The sequence below is a fragment of the Coregonus clupeaformis genome, chromosome 26 (genome assembly GCF_020615455.1).
Source record: "Coregonus clupeaformis isolate EN_2021a chromosome 26, ASM2061545v1, whole genome shotgun sequence".
Taxonomy (NCBI): domain Eukaryota; kingdom Metazoa; phylum Chordata; class Actinopteri; order Salmoniformes; family Salmonidae; genus Coregonus; species Coregonus clupeaformis.
This window is the reverse complement of record NC_059217.1, coordinates 1,878,883-1,894,483: the sequence shown is the minus strand read 5'-3', so window position 1 is coordinate 1,894,483 and position 15,601 is coordinate 1,878,883. Positions and strand designations below refer to the sequence as shown.

Below are 15,601 nucleotides of genomic sequence, written 5' to 3'. Positions count from 1 at the left end.
GGCAGGGTTTTCCAAATCACCTAGGAACACATTATCTGGTCTAAGAGATGATATTGTAGATACTTGCTGGCTGGCTGGCTGGCTGGCTTCCTTTCTGGCTGGTTCAGCAAGCATAGCCGGAAAACACCCAAGACTTCAGTCTGTGTCCCAAATGGCACCCTATTTCCTATGTAGTGCTCTGCTTTTGGCCAGGGCCCATAGGGCTCTTGTCAAAGGTAGTGCACTATGGAAATGGGTGTCATTTGGGACGCATACTCAGAACTACCAAAGGTCTTGTTAGGCGTGTGGCTGGGCGCTGAGGTAATCGGTGTTAACTGGGATCGGTATCAGCTGATCTAGGATCAGATGAATGGCAGAATTAGCATCAGTCTGATGTAAACGTATGCAGATAGATAGAGAGAGGAGCCAGGCAGGGGGGCTTTGTAGCATGTAATAGACTTGTCTCTGATCAGTCTTAATCTGTGTCTCAAATGGCACCATATCCCCTACATAGTGCACTACTTTTGACTAGGGCTCAGGACTCTGGTCAAAGGTAGTGCACTACATAGGGTAGGGCACCATTTGGGACAGATACATCGGGCAGCCATAGAGCTCTGGACAAAAGTAGGGCACTATGTACGGAAAAGGGTGCCATTTGGGAAGCAGTCTGTCTGTGTTGGACAATAGTGCTGCTCCGGCCACTATGATTGGCAGACATGCAGTCTGAGTACAGCGTGAAGACATCCTCCTGGTGTATCGAGTGTGATGTGTTCGGGAGAAGGACATGGCTGACTGTTGGCTGACTCATAGATAAAAGGATTGTGCTTGGGTTACGTTGCTCTCACTCCTTACTGTACATCAGCATGTGAAGGATTGAGATCAGGGGGATGCCGGAAAGAAAGCAGTGATGTTTTAGACAGAACTCCTGTTTGTTCCCTGAGTGGAGATGGTAGAGGAGAGAAGGAGAGCGGTGAGAGTAAAGGATGGTGAGAGGAGGAGAGGACAGAAGGAGAGAAGATCAGTGAGCGTAATGGATGAGTGGAGGAGATGAGACAGATGGTGTGGCCTATTGGGGGCGTGGCTTTCAGATAGTTATTTTTGGCCACCCATGAGTAAATGTCATTCCTGTTCATCATGTTAAGTTTGTACACTGCAAATTTCACTTTTCCTTCAATATTTGTGCACATTAGATATTAGATATGTCTACAGATATTATTTAAATATTATAACAAGTTGGTAACTCTCCCAATATTGGGACATGCATAGGCACTTGAGGAACTCATATTCTTGGGTAAAGGTCCGTTTATTTGGTTTTTCCAAAATTTAGACAGTTGAAAATGTTCAACAAATTAAAATGAAATCCATCATTAAGTTAAAATTCCAAATAATAAACAATTCAAACAATAAGTAATCAATTCAAATCAGGCAAACCAAATGGTCATCCAATCAAACAAAAGCAAAAAAACAAAAATCAATCAATCAATCAGAAAAATTCAGTCCGTCAGTCAATCAGTCCACAATCTGTCTGTGTTGGGGAGGTGAAGGTGCGGGGTCTGGGCTGGCAGTTGCTGAAAGGAATTGGCAGTTGTGGTTAGTCGGTGCAGTGTCCAGGGTTAGTGCTGGGTATGATGCTGGCGACCGGGGAAAAAACAGGAACCAGGACCCGGGAACTGGGGCTGATGCAGGTGCTGGATAGTTGCTGGATCTGAAGAAGGGTTGAAGGACAACCTGAGGAGCAAGCAGACCCACAAGGGAGCCCCCGACCCGAAGGTCAGTGATGGCACTCCCCTGTGGTCTGCTCGCTCCAGGTGAATATCTGTTTGGTCCCTCCTCCGCGCCTCTTCTGGTGCTGTGACTGGGTCTGGTGCCAAGGGTAGAGGGAGTAAGGCTCGCCTCGGCAGCACTACTCGCCTCAAGGCCTGCAGTCCATCCCCTCCTCCTCAGGCAGCTGGTCCGGTTCTGGATGCTGGGGGGTGTGGGAGGGTCCGTGGAATGGGGAGTCAGGTCAGGCCGCGGTCAAGCCGCTGTTACCCTTCCGTCTTCCCCAGTCTTTCAGGCATTCCCGGCCTTTTCTGCTGGACCAGAAAGGCAGCGCCAGCTGCGGTCAAGCCACTGTTACTGCCTCCTGGTTCATGGGTGTGTATTTGTGTGTGCCACAGAGCCGCAGACCTAGAAAAGGTATTCACAGCCTCCTCAGTCTCCCTCCACAGAATGGAGAGGCAATGTTTTCATGTGGAGAGAAGAGGATTCAGAGAGGGGGAGAGAGCAAGAGAAAAAGAGAGCGCCTGAGAGGGAAAGAGAGAGAGAGAGACAAGGAAAGAGAGGTAGCGGTAGGGATTGAGATGGAGAGAGAGAGAGAGAGAGAGAGAGAGAGAGAGAGAGAGAGAGAGAGAGAGAGAGAGAGAGAGAGAGAGAGAGAGAGAGAGAGAGAGAGAGAGAGAGAGAGAGAGAGAGAGAGAGAGAGAGAGAGAGAGAGAGAGAGAGAGAGAGAGAGAGAGAGAGAGAGAGAGAGAGAGAGAGAGAGAGAGAGAGAGAGAGAGAGAGAGAGAGAGAGAGAGAGAGAAGTGAAAAGAGCAAGAGTCTGCATAGAGCCTGACACTGTGGGTAATGAGAGGGTTCATTAGTCATGAAGTGCACACTGGGAGAAAGGCTGAAGCCTGAAGGAGTGACGGAGAAACAGAGAGATAGTTAACACTAAGATTTGGTGAGAGGGTTAAACAGAGAAGAAAAAGAGTTTCCTCATTTGTGGAGTATTTATGGCTATCCTCATAGTCCTCATCTGTATTCCCCAGCACACCACTATTGCAAATGTTCTAAAATTGATCATTATTGTTAATTGATAGTGATGCCCAAGGGATTTTGGATATTGTATATTGACGGTGATATCCGAGGAATATTGAATATCGTATATTGATGGTGATGGCCAAGGGATATTGTATATTGCATATTGATGGTGATGCCCAAGTAATTACATACATTTTACATTTTAGTCATTTAGCAGACGCTCTTATCCAGAGCGACTTACAGTTAGTGAATACATTTTTTTTTTTATACTGGCCCCCTGTGGGAATCGAACCCACAACCCGCCATGCTCTATCAACTGAGCTACATCCCTGCCGGCCATTCCCTCCCCTACCCTGGACGACGCTGGGTCAATTGTGCGCCGCCCATGAGTCTCCCAGTCGCGGCCGGCTGCATACCAGTCCATAGCACTAAAAAATGCTGCACTATACTGTCCCTGTCTGTGTGTTAGGTGGTTGGTGTTGCTGCTACTGATTCTGGTGCTGTGTTCTTTGTCACTGTCTCATCTTGTCCCTTGTTGGTGTTGATTTGGTATCTGGCACTCCAGGCTGACTCAAGCAAACTCTCTAAGTATTTGAGAGATTCAAATATCCAGTCTTCCTGAGCGGGTGTGGGTTGTTGCTGTGTTCAGTGGTGTGAACACCAGGTTATTACCTGACTCAACAGGCCAGAGTGATCTCTGTCCCTCCCTAACACAGCCTCCGTCTCTCTGACCCATGTCAGATTACGCCAAGCGAGGAGCAATGATATCTCTGTGGCAGTTCAGCGCGTGTCACCGCCACCATCACACTATCATGGAGATGAGACCGGGGCCCATTACAGTCTAATTCCCGTGGTCCGTGGTCAGGCCTGGCTTTATCACTCTGTGCAGGAACATCATAGCACAGAGCGGCTGGAATTAGGAAGTCACTGACTGCTGATGGCTAGCTGTGATAATAGCTATGCTGGTCTGGGTTCCAAGTTTTCAAGAATCAAATGGCACCCTATTCAGTATGTAATGCACTACTTTTGACCAGGGCCACCTGGGCTCATAGAGCTCATAAGGCCAATAGGGTTCTGGTCAAATGTAATGCGCTGTATAGGGAATAGGGTGCCATTTGAGATGCTGCCCTGGTCTCTGCTGCTAACTGGTGTTCCTGGACCATCAACAAACCCCACTAAGTGGATTTAGTCCCCACATCAGGGACAGCAGGGCTGTTGTGCCGAGAGGCTTCCTTTACTCTGGCTAGTAAAGAGTTAATCTGGAGAGTCACAATCACAATAATGGTGTTTGTCTGCTGGTTGAAGTAAGCTGCAGTAGAGATACAGTGGTACCTCGATTTTGGGAAGTAGTGATACTGCTAAGAACTCTATCGTACTGTATTTTTCATCATTGACTGTATGGTATGAAAAAGTTAACACGAGAGAGTTGTCTACTGTATGCTGTAACTCCAGCATCCTCCCAAGCATTTTTCATACAGTTCTACAAATCAGCTGACCTTGATACTGTTTTAAAGCATGTACTGTATGGTTATACTGTTATAACTAACACTCTGATGCTGTCATGGACACCCCAGGCCAGGCCTGATTGGTTCCTATTAAATGGATCCTGGTTCCTGCAGTGAAAACTGGTCAGAAGGAGGAATTAACCGATTTATAAAGGGCCTGACTACACTGCTAAAGCCCTGGTACAGAGTTAGAACTCAAACTCCTTTTCCCCCTCTCCACTCATACTGCTGTTAGAGAGACTGGCTAGGGTGCCAGTCTCTCTAACTGGCTAGGGTGGCTAGGGTGGCTAGGGTGCCAGTCTCTATAAGGCCATATATGGACATATATGGCCTTATATATCATAAGAACGTAACATACTGTATATTTTAAAACATATGATAATATATTTAAAACCCATTTATAAATGTGACATACAGTACAAGTCAAAAGTTTGGACACACGTACTCATTCAAGGGTTTTTCTTTATTTTATTTTTACTATTTTCTACATTGTGGAATAATAGTGAAGACATTAAAACTATGAAATAGCACATATGGAATCACGTAGTAACCAAAAAAGTGTTAAACAAATCAAAATATATTTTATATTTGAGATTCTTCAAATAGCCACCCTTTGCCTTGATGACAGCTTTGCACACTCTTGGCATTCTCTCAACCAGCTTCACCTGGAATGCTTTTCCAACAGTCTTGAAGGAGTTCTCACATATGCTGAGCACTTGGCTGCTTTTCCTTCACTTAGCGGTCCGACTCATCCCAAACCATCTCAATTGTGTTGAAGTCAGGGGATTGTGGAGGCCAGGTCATCTGATGCAGCACTCCATCACTCTCCTTCTTGGTCAAATAGCCCTTACACAGCCTGCAGGTGTGTTGGGTCATTGTCCTGTTAAAAAACAAATGGTAGTCCCACTAAGCCCAAACCAGATGGGATATCATATCGCTGCAGAATGCTGTGGTAGCCATGCTGGTTAAGTGTGACCTGAATTCTAAATAAATCACAGACAGCGTCACCAGCAAAGCACCCCCACACAATAACACCTCCTCCTCCATGCTTTACAGTGGGAACTACACATGCGGAGATCATCCGTTCACCAACACCGCGTCTCAAAAAGACACGGCAGTTGGAACCAAAAATCTCAAATTTGGACAAATTTCCATCGGTCTAATGTCCATTGCTCATGTTTCTTGTCCAAAGCAGGTCTCTTCTTCTTATGATGTCCTTTAGTAGTGGTTTATTTGCAGCAATTCCACCACAAAGGCCTGATTCACACAGTCCCATCTGAACAGTTGATGTTGAGATGTGTCTGTGACTTGACCTCACGTGAAGCATTTATTTGGGCTGCAATTTCTGAGGCTGGTAACTAATTAACTTATCCTCTGCAGCAGAGGTAACTCTGGGTCTTCCATTCCTCTTGCGGTCCTCATGAGAGCCAGTTTCATCATAGCGCTTGATGGTTTTTGCGACTGCACTTCAAGAAACTTTCAACGTTATTCAAATGTTCCGGATTGACTGACCTTCATGTCTTAAAGTAATGATGGACTGTCGTTTCTCTTTGCTTATTTGAGCTGTTCTTGCCATAATATGGACTTGGTCTTTTACCAAATAGGGCTATCTTCTGTATACCACCCCTACCTTGTCACAGCACAACTTATTGGCTCAAACGCATTAAGAAGGAAAGAGATTCCACAAACTAACTTTTAACAAGACACACCTGTTAATTGAAATGCATTCCAGGTGACTACCTCATGAAGCCGGTTGAGAGAATGCCAAGAGTGTGCAAAGCTGTCATAAAGGCAAAGGGTGGCTACGTTGAAGAATCTCAAATATAAAATATATTTTGAATTGTTTAACACTTTTTGGTTACTACATGATTCCATATGTGTTATTTCATAGTTTTGATGTCTTCACTGTTATTATACAATGTAGAAAATTGTAAAAATAAAGAAAAACCCTAGAATGAGTAGGTGTGTCCAAACTTTTGACTGGTACTCTACATGCACATATAGGTGTATATAAGGCAGAAATATATGTCACACATATGAAAATGGTAAAATCTTGTATATTTTAACATATATGTGACATACATGTACTTATATGTACAGTTCGGAAGTTTACATACACTTAGGTTGGAGTCATTAAAACTTATTTTTCAACCACTCCACACATTTCTTGTTAACAACCTATAGTTTTGGCAAGTCGGTTAGGACATCTACGTTGTGCATGACACAACTAATCTTTCCAAAAATTGTTTACAGACTGATTATTTCACTTATAATTCACTGTATCACAATTCCAGTGGGTCAGAAGTTTACATACACTAAGTTGACTGTGCCTTTAAACAGCTTGGAAAATTCCAGAAAATGATGTCATTTAGAAGCTTCTGATAGGCTAATTGACATAATTTGAGTCAATTGGAGGTGTACCTGTGGATGTATTTCAAGACATACCTTCAAACTCAGCGCCTCCTTGCTTGACATCATGGGAAAGTCAAAAGCAATCAGTCAAGACCTCAGAAAAACATTTGTAGACCTCCACAAGTTTGGTTCATCCTTGGGAACAATTTCCAAATGCCTGAAGGTACCACGTTCATCTGTACAAACAATAGTATGCAAATATAAACACCATGGGAACACGCAGCCGTCATACCGCTCAGGAAGGAGATGCGTTCTGTCTCCTAGAGATGAACGTACTTTGGTGCGAAAAGTGAAAATCAATCCCAGAACAACAGCAAAGGACCTTGTGAAGATGCTGGAGGAAACAGGTACAAAAGTATCTATATCCACAGTAAAACGAGTCCTACATCGACATAACCTAAAAGGCTGCTCAGCAAGGAAGAAGCCACTGCTCCAAAACCGCCATAAAAAAGCCAGACTATGGTTTGCAACTGCACATGGGGACAAAGATTGTACTTTTTGGAGAAATGTCCTCCGGTCTGATAAAACAAAAATAGAACTGTTTGGCCATAATGACCATCGTTATGTTTGGAGGAAAAAGGGGAACGCTTGCAAGCCGAAGAACACCATCCCAACCGTGAAGCACAGGGGTGGTAGCTGCACTTCACAAAATAGATGGCATCATGAGGAAGGAAAATTAGGTGGATTTATTGAAGCAACATCTCAAGACATCAGTCAGGAAGTTAAAGCTTGGTCGCAAATGGGTCTTCCAAATGGACAATGACCCCAAGCATACTTCCAAAGTTGTGGCAAAATGGCTTAAGGACAACAAAGTCAAGGTATTGGAGTGGCCATCACAAAGCCCTGACCTCAATCCTATAGAAAATGTGTGGGCAGAACTGAAAAGGCGTGTGCAAGCAAGGAGGCCTACAAACCTCACTCGGTTTCACCAGCTCTGTCAGGAAGAATGGGCCAAAATTCACCCAACTTATTGTGGGAAGCTTGTGGAAGGCTACCCAAAACATTTGACCCAAGTTAAACAATTTAAAGGCAATGCTACCAAATACTACTTGAGTGTATGTAAACTTCTGACCCACTGGGAATGTGATGAAAGAAGTAAAAGCTGAAATAAATAATTCTCTCTACTATTATTCTGACATTTCACATTCTTAAAATAACGTGGTGATCCTAGCTGACCTAACACAGGGAATTTTTACTAGGATTAAATGTCAGGAATTGTGAAAAACTGAGTTTAAATGTATTTGGCAAGGTGTATGTAAACTTCCGACATCAACTGTACCTTAAAGGAAGGGGTGTGGATCAGAAAACCAGTCAGTATCTGGTGTGACCACCATTTGCCTCTTTCAGCACGACACATCTCATTCGCATAGAGTTGATCAGTAGCTTACGCCTGCCCATACCATAACCCTACCACCACCATGGGGCACTCTGTTAACAACATTGACATCAGCAAACCGCTCGCCCACACAACGCCATCTGCCCGGTACAGTTGAAACCGGGATTTATTAGTGAAGAGCACACTTCTCCAGCGTGCCAGTTGCCATCGAAGGTGAGCATTTGCCCACTGAAGTCGGTTACGTTGCCGAACTGTAGTCAGGTCAAGACCCTGGTGAGGACGACGATCACGCAGATGAGCTTCCCTGAGACGGTTTCTGACAGTTTGTGCAGAAATTCAAGAGAAATGACAACTTTTAAAATCATGTTGGTCCTTCACTATTTCATCAACAAAAAGAAAACCTGTTGTGTGATTACAGTTAAATAAAAAAACTGATAATAATACTAATAGTTAGCATAGGCTGCTGGAATTAGCACCATACAAGACTATACCTGACATCCTGCTACAAATAATAATACATCATAAATCAAATCAAATCAAATTGTATTTGTCACATGCGCCGAATACAGCAGGTGTAGACCTTACCGTGAAATTCTTACTTACAAGCCCTTAACCAACAATGCAGTAAAAAAAATATATATAATAACAGTAACGAGTGCCTCCCGAGTGCCGCAGTGGTCTAAGGCACTACATCGCAGTGCTTGAGGCATCACTACAGACCTGGGTTCGATCCCGGGCTGTGTCACAACTGGCCGTGACCGGGAATCCCATAGGGCGGCGCACAATTGGCCCAGCGTCATCCGGGTTAGGGGAGGGTTTGGCCGGGGGGCTTTACTTGGCTCATCGCGCTCTAGCGACTCCTTGTGGTGGGTCGGGCGCCTGTAGGCTGACTTTGGTTGTCAGTTGAGCGGTGATTCCTCTGACACATTGGTTTGGGCGGGTGTTAAGAAGAGCGGTTAGGCGGGTCATGTTTCGGAGGACGCATGACTTGACATTCGCCTCTCCCGAGCCCGTTGGGGAGCTGCAGCTATGAGACAAGATCACAATTGGATATCACGAAAAAGAGGTTAAAATACTCAAAAACAAACAAAATACAATAACGAGGCTATATACATGGGGTACCGGTACAGAGTCAATGTGCGGGGGTACAGGTTAGTTGCGGTAATTGAGGTAATATGTACATGTAGGTAGGGGTAAAGTGACTATGTATAGATAATAAATAGCGAGTAGCAGCAGCGTTTAAAAAAAAGGTAGTGGTCAATGCAAATAGTCCGGGTAGCCATTTGATTAGCTGTTCAGCAGTCTTATGGCTTGGGGGTAGAAGCTATTAAGAAGCCTTTTGGACCTAGACTTGGTGCTCCTGTATCGCTTGCCATGCGGTAGCAGAGAGAACAGTCTATGACTAGGGTGGCTGGAGTCTTTGGCAATTTTTAGGGCCTTCCTCTGACACCGCCCGTTATAGAGGTCCTGGATGGCAGGAAGCTTGGCCTCAGTGATGTATTGGGTCATATACACTACCCTCTGTAGCGCCTTGTGGTCGAAGGCAGAGCAGTTGCCATACCAAGCGGTGATGCAACCAGTCAGGATGCTCTCGATGGTGCAGCTGTATAACTTTTTGAGGATCTGAGGACCCATGACAAATCTTTTCAGTCTCCTAAGGGGGAAAAGGTGTTGTCGTGCCCTCTTCACGACTGTCTTTGTGTGTTTGGACCATGATAGTTTCTTGGTGATGTGGACATCAAGGAACTTGAAGCTCTCAACCTGCTGCACTACAGCCCCATCGTTGAGAATGGGGGCATCCTCGGCCCTCCTTTTCCTGTAGTGCACGATAATCTCCTTTGTCTTGATGAGGGAGAGGTTGTTATCCTGGCACCACATGGCCAGGTCTCTGACCTCCTCCCTATAGGCTGTCTCATCATTGTCGGTGATCAGGCCTACCACCGTTGTGTCGCTGGCAAACGTAATGATGGTGTTGGAGTCCTGCTTGGCCACGTGGTCGTGGGTGAACAGGGAGTAAAGGAGGGGACTAAGCACGCACCCCTGAGGGGCCCCCGTGTTGAGGATCAGCGTGGCAGATGTGTTGTTGCCTACTCTTACCACCTGGGGGCGCCCGTCGGGAAGTCCAGGATCCAGTTGCAGAGGGAGGTGTTTAGTCCCAGGGTCCTTAGCTTAGTGATGTGCTTTGAGGGCACTATGGTGTTGAACGCTCAGCTGTATTCAATGAACAGCATTCTCACATAGGTGTTCCTTTTGTCCAGGTGGGATAGGGCAGTGTGGAGTGCAATAGGGATTGCGTCATCTGTGGATCTGTTGGGCAGTATGCGAATTGGAGTGGGTCTAGGGTGTCTGGGATAATGGTGTTGATGTGACCCATGACCAGCCTTTCAAAGCACTTCATGGCTACAGAAGTGAGTGCTACGGGTCGGTAGTCATTTAGGCAGGTTACCTTGATGTTCTTGGGAACAAGGACTATGGTGGTTTGCTTGAAACATGTAGGTATTACAGACTTTGTCAGGGACAGGTTGAAAATGTCAGTGAAGACACTGAGTACACGTCCTGGTAATCAGTCTGGCCCTGTGGCTTTGTGAATGTTGACCTGTTTAAAAGTCTTACTTACATCGGCTACGGAGAGTGTGATCACACAGTTTTCCGGAACAGCTGATGCTCTCATGCATGCTTCAGTGTTGCTTGCCTCGAAGCGCGCATAGTAGTCATTTAGCTTATCTGGTTTTCACTGCGCAGCTCGCTGCTGGGCTTCCCTTTGTAGTCTGTAATAGTTTGCAAGACCTGCCACATCCGATGAGCATCGCAGACGGTGTAGTAGGATTCAATCTTAGTCCTGTATTGACGCTTAGCCTGTTTGAAGGTTCGTCGGAGGGCATAGCAGGATTTCTTATAAGCGTCCGGGTTAGAGTCCCGTTCCTTTAAAGCGGCAGCTCTACCCTTTAGCTCAGTGCGGATGTTGCCAGTAATCCATGGATTATGGTTGGGGTATGTACAGTGCATTCGGAAAGTATTCAGACCCCTTGACTTTTTCAACATTTTGTTATGTTACAGCCTTATTCTAAAATGGATTTAGTAAATGTTTCCCTCATCAATACCCCATAATGGCAAAGCGAAAACAGAACAGAAATACCTTATTCACATTAGTATTCAGACCCTTTGCTATGAGACTCGAAATTGAGCTCAGGTGCATCCTGTTTCCATAGATCATCCTTGAGATGTTTCGTCAACTTGATCGGAGACACCTGTGGTAAATTTGATTGATTGGACATGATTTGGAAAGGCACACACCTGTCTACATGAGGTCCCACAGTTGACAGTGCATTTCAGAGCCAAAACCAAGCCATGAGGTCAAAGGAATTGTCCTTACAGCTCCGAGACAGGATTGTGTTGAGACACAGACCTGGTGAGGGGTACCAAAAAAAATTCTATAGCGTTGAAGGTCCCCAAGAACACAGTGGCCTGCATCATTCTTGAATGGAAGAAGTTTGGAACCACCAGACTCTTCCAAGAGCTGGCCGCCCGGCCAAACTGAGCAATCTGGGGAGAAGGGCCTTGGTCAGGGAGGTGACCAAGAACCTGATGGTCACTCTGACAGAGCTCCAGAGTTCCTCTGTGGAGATGGGAGAACCTTCCAGAAGGACAACCATCTCGGCAGCACTCCATCAATCAGGCCTTTATGGTAGAGTGGCCTGATGAAGCCACTCCTCATTGAAAGGCACATGACAGCCCACTTGGAGTTTGCTTAAAGGCACCTAAAGGATTCTCAGACCATGAGAAACAAGATTCTCAGGTCTGATGAAACCAAGATTGAACTCTTTGGCCTGAAGACCAAGTGTCACGTCTGGAGGGAACCTGGCACCAACCCTATGGAGAAGTATGGTGTTAGCAGCATCATGTTGTGGGGATATTTTTCAGCGGCATGGACTGGGAGACTAGTCAGGATCGAGGGAAAGATGAACGGAGCAAAGTACAGAAAGATCCTTGATGAAAACCTGCTCCAGAGCGCTCAGGACCTCAGACTGGGGTGAAGGTTCACCTTCCAACAGGACAATGACCCTAAGCACACAGCCAAGACAACACAGGAGTTGCTTCGGGACAAGTCTCTGAATTTCCTTGAGAGGCCCAGCCAGAGCCCGGACTTGAACCCGATCGAACATCTGCAGAGAAGAATGGGAGAAACTCCCCAAATACAGGTGTGCCAAGCTTGTAGCGTCATACCCAAGAAGACTCAAGGCTGTAATCGCTGCCAAAGGTGCTTCAACAAAGTACTGAGTAAAGGGTCTGAATACGTATGTAAATGCAATATTTCCGTTTTTTTTATTTTTATAAATTTGCCAACATTTATAAAAAACTATTTTTGCTTTGTTTTTATGGGGTCTTGGGTGTAGATTGATGAGGACAAAAAGTATTTAATCAATTTTAGAATAAGGCTGGGATCGTAAAACAAAATGTGGAAAAAGTCAATGGGTCTGAATACTGTCGTAATGCACTGTACGTGCGGTGACTGTGGGGACGACGTCATCGATGCACTTATTGATGAAGCCGGTGATTTATGTGGTATACTCCTCAATGCCATCGCATGAATCCCGGAACATATTACAGTCTGTGCTAGCAAAACAGTCCTGTAGCTTAGCATCTGCGTCATCTGACCACTTCCGTATTGAGCGTGTCACTGGTACTTCCTGCTTTAGTTTTTTATTGTAAGCAGGAATCAGAAGGATAGAATTATGGTCAGAATTTCCAAATGGAGGGCGAGGGAGAGCTTTTTACGTGGCTCTGTGTGTGGAGTAAAGGTGATCTAGAGTTTATTTTCCTCTTGTTGCACATGTGACATGCTGGTAGAAATTAGGTAAAACAGATGTAAGTTTTCCTGCATTAAAGTCCCCGGCCACTAGGAGCGCCGCCTCTGGATGAGCATTTTCTTGTTTGCTTATGGCCTTATACAGCCCATTGAGTGCGGTCTTAGTTCCAGCATCGGTTTGTGGTGGTAAATAGACATTGTCCAAAAATTGGATAAAGACTGACATTCCCAAAACATATGATTTAATGTAGCAGGAGCCTGATGGCACTTAATGCATATAGGGTCCAATTCCGTGTACATTTTTGACATCCTGCTTCTTGAAAGATGCAGACGATGTGCTCTGTATTATTTATGCAGCAAAGCCCAGTGGTTTGTCCTCGGCCCATATGGCTAAGCACTGATCCAAAATTACCTCTGTCATCTTCACTTTGTCTTGTCTCTGTCTTCGCAATTACCTGGAGACGTGCCCAGTCTGAGGAGAGGAGGGCGGGAAGGAGAGGGGCAGGAGGGAGGTAGAGGAAGGAGGGAGGGGCAGTGGAGGTGTGAATAGGAATAGAGGAGAGGCAGGCATGGAGAGAAAGGTGGAGAGGATAGGAGGAGAGGGAGGGAGGGAGGTGAGAGGAGGGAGGGGATCGACAGGTTGTAGGGAGGAAAAAAAGATAGGGAAGGAGGGAGGAGAGGGATGGGGTAAAGAGACTGAGGAAAGAAGCAAGGGTGGAGAGGAGGTGAGAGAGAGTCAGGTAGGAGGGAGGAGAGGGAGATAGAGAAACTGAGGAAGTGGCAGTGGAGGGCCCCTTAGGACTGTGTAGTGCTGGAGGTAATAAATTACTACAGCCTACACACTAAAAAATGAGGGTTCCTCAAGGGTTCTTTGGGAAGAGTGATGGTTCTATGTGGAACCATTATGACTCAAATAACCCTTTGAGCTCTTCAATTGTTCTTTACAGTTCACAAAAGGGTTCTTTGCTCTTTTGGTGATAATTAAATGTAGGGGCATAATTAAGATATTTTGGGGCATGGCTTGCGCACAGCTCTTTGAGTGTGCGCAAGCCATGAGTGAGTGAGAGTGTCATTCCGTGAGTGAGAGTGTCATTCCAGTTTATCTAATGTGTTGTGTTATGCCATTACATATTATATATGAATGGCCAGTGCCAGTGTCTTGCAATGATGGGACATTTGTCTCTTTTTACTGGCTCTGCTCTTTTCTACTCATCCAGTCAAAATAACTAATCCTTCTACTAATTTAGTTCATTTGAGTCAGTAATGCCCAGAGCACGCAGGACCCCCTACTTGCAAATGATGAATTTAACATTTCAGTCATGATTTTACGAGCCTCTCGTTCACATGTCGTTCACCATAAGTAGCATATTGGAGCTGTCATTTGTGACTGAGGCTTGAAAAACGTGTGCTTTAAACAATGTACATTTGTTGATTGCTAGGCATACAAATAAGATGATTTCTTGATACATCATAAACGAGGTCTAGTTGTGGCCACAACCAGGCTAGATTGTGAACGACTCTTGGCGGAATGCATTGCTTGACTGCTGTGAGGGTGATAAGTAGCCTGATGACACACTAAATTATTCCGCTGCTCTGTCGTTCGCTACATACTTCTCATTGCTGAGGGGAAACTAACGTCCGTGGGCATGGCTTAGCGTTAGGCCGGAGCAAGGTGTCTGGGTAGCTAGGCAAGGTGATAAGCACAGTCGTTCGAGAACTGCAGCCCCCAAACGATTAGTTCTCAAGTTCGAGTTTGTTGAGTAGCTGCTGTGTATGTTTTGGTTCTACAAAGCTGTGTCCATAACATTCAATAATCAATTATTTGCAGTCATTCTTGCCCCATGCAATCAATTATCAGTTCTAAAAATGTATTTTTCTTCTCTATGCTCAATATCTATTTTCCTGCGTGCATATGACAGAGCAGGTCTATTGGGCCGCTGTCTGAGCCGGAGGAGCTTTTATTAATTACTGCTGTAGGACTTACTGCGACCAGCACTACCAGGTCAAACAAACGACTAAAATGAACATGTCACTCACAAAAATGATTCATGCCACTCGAGTCAGTAAAATAGTAGTTCAAAAAGAATGAATCGTTCTCAAACTGCACATCACTAGTGTCTTGTGAAAGACTCACGTATGGCCTTGTGTCAATTGAGAATGGTTGACTAAATCAGTCAGTGGTTCTCAATTCTCTCTTCAGGAACCCCCAGCTGTTCCAGGTAGCTCACTTGATTCAACTTGGCAATTTACACAATAATTACACCTATGGAATTTTAACTATGTAATATGGCTGACCAGAATGAAAAAAAAACAGTATGATTCTTCAAAAGGATCTACAAAAACCTTTCAGATAGAGAAAGGTTATTTATAGAACCATTCTCCATAAAGGTTCTATAAAGAACCATAACAAAGGGTTCTATAGTACAGTGCCTTGCAAAAGTATTCATCCCCGTTGGTGTTTTTCCTATTTTGTTGCATTACAACTGTCACGTTCGTTGAGTACAGGATTGGACCAAGGTGCAGCGTGGAATGCATACATGTTTATTAACTCAGTAAACACACGACAAAACAACAAAAGCAACGAAACGTGACGCTCACAATGGCTACACACAAAAGCCAAACGAGTCAAGATCCCACAACATAGGTAGGCAAAATGGCTACTTAAGTATGATCCCCAATCAGAGACAACGATCGACAGCTGCCTCTGATTGAGAACCACACCTGGCCAACATAGAAATACACAACATAGATATAAACATAGAAATTCACACCCTGACC

The 15,601-nt window shown here is 45.0% G+C and overlaps 1 protein-coding gene across 9 annotated transcripts in view; it reads left to right on the top strand.

Moving 5' to 3' along the window:
• Positions 1–15,601, top strand: part of LOC121540500 (receptor-type tyrosine-protein phosphatase F) — a 422,639-nt gene that overhangs the window by 190,594 nt on the left and 216,444 nt on the right. The window lies entirely within an intron of this gene.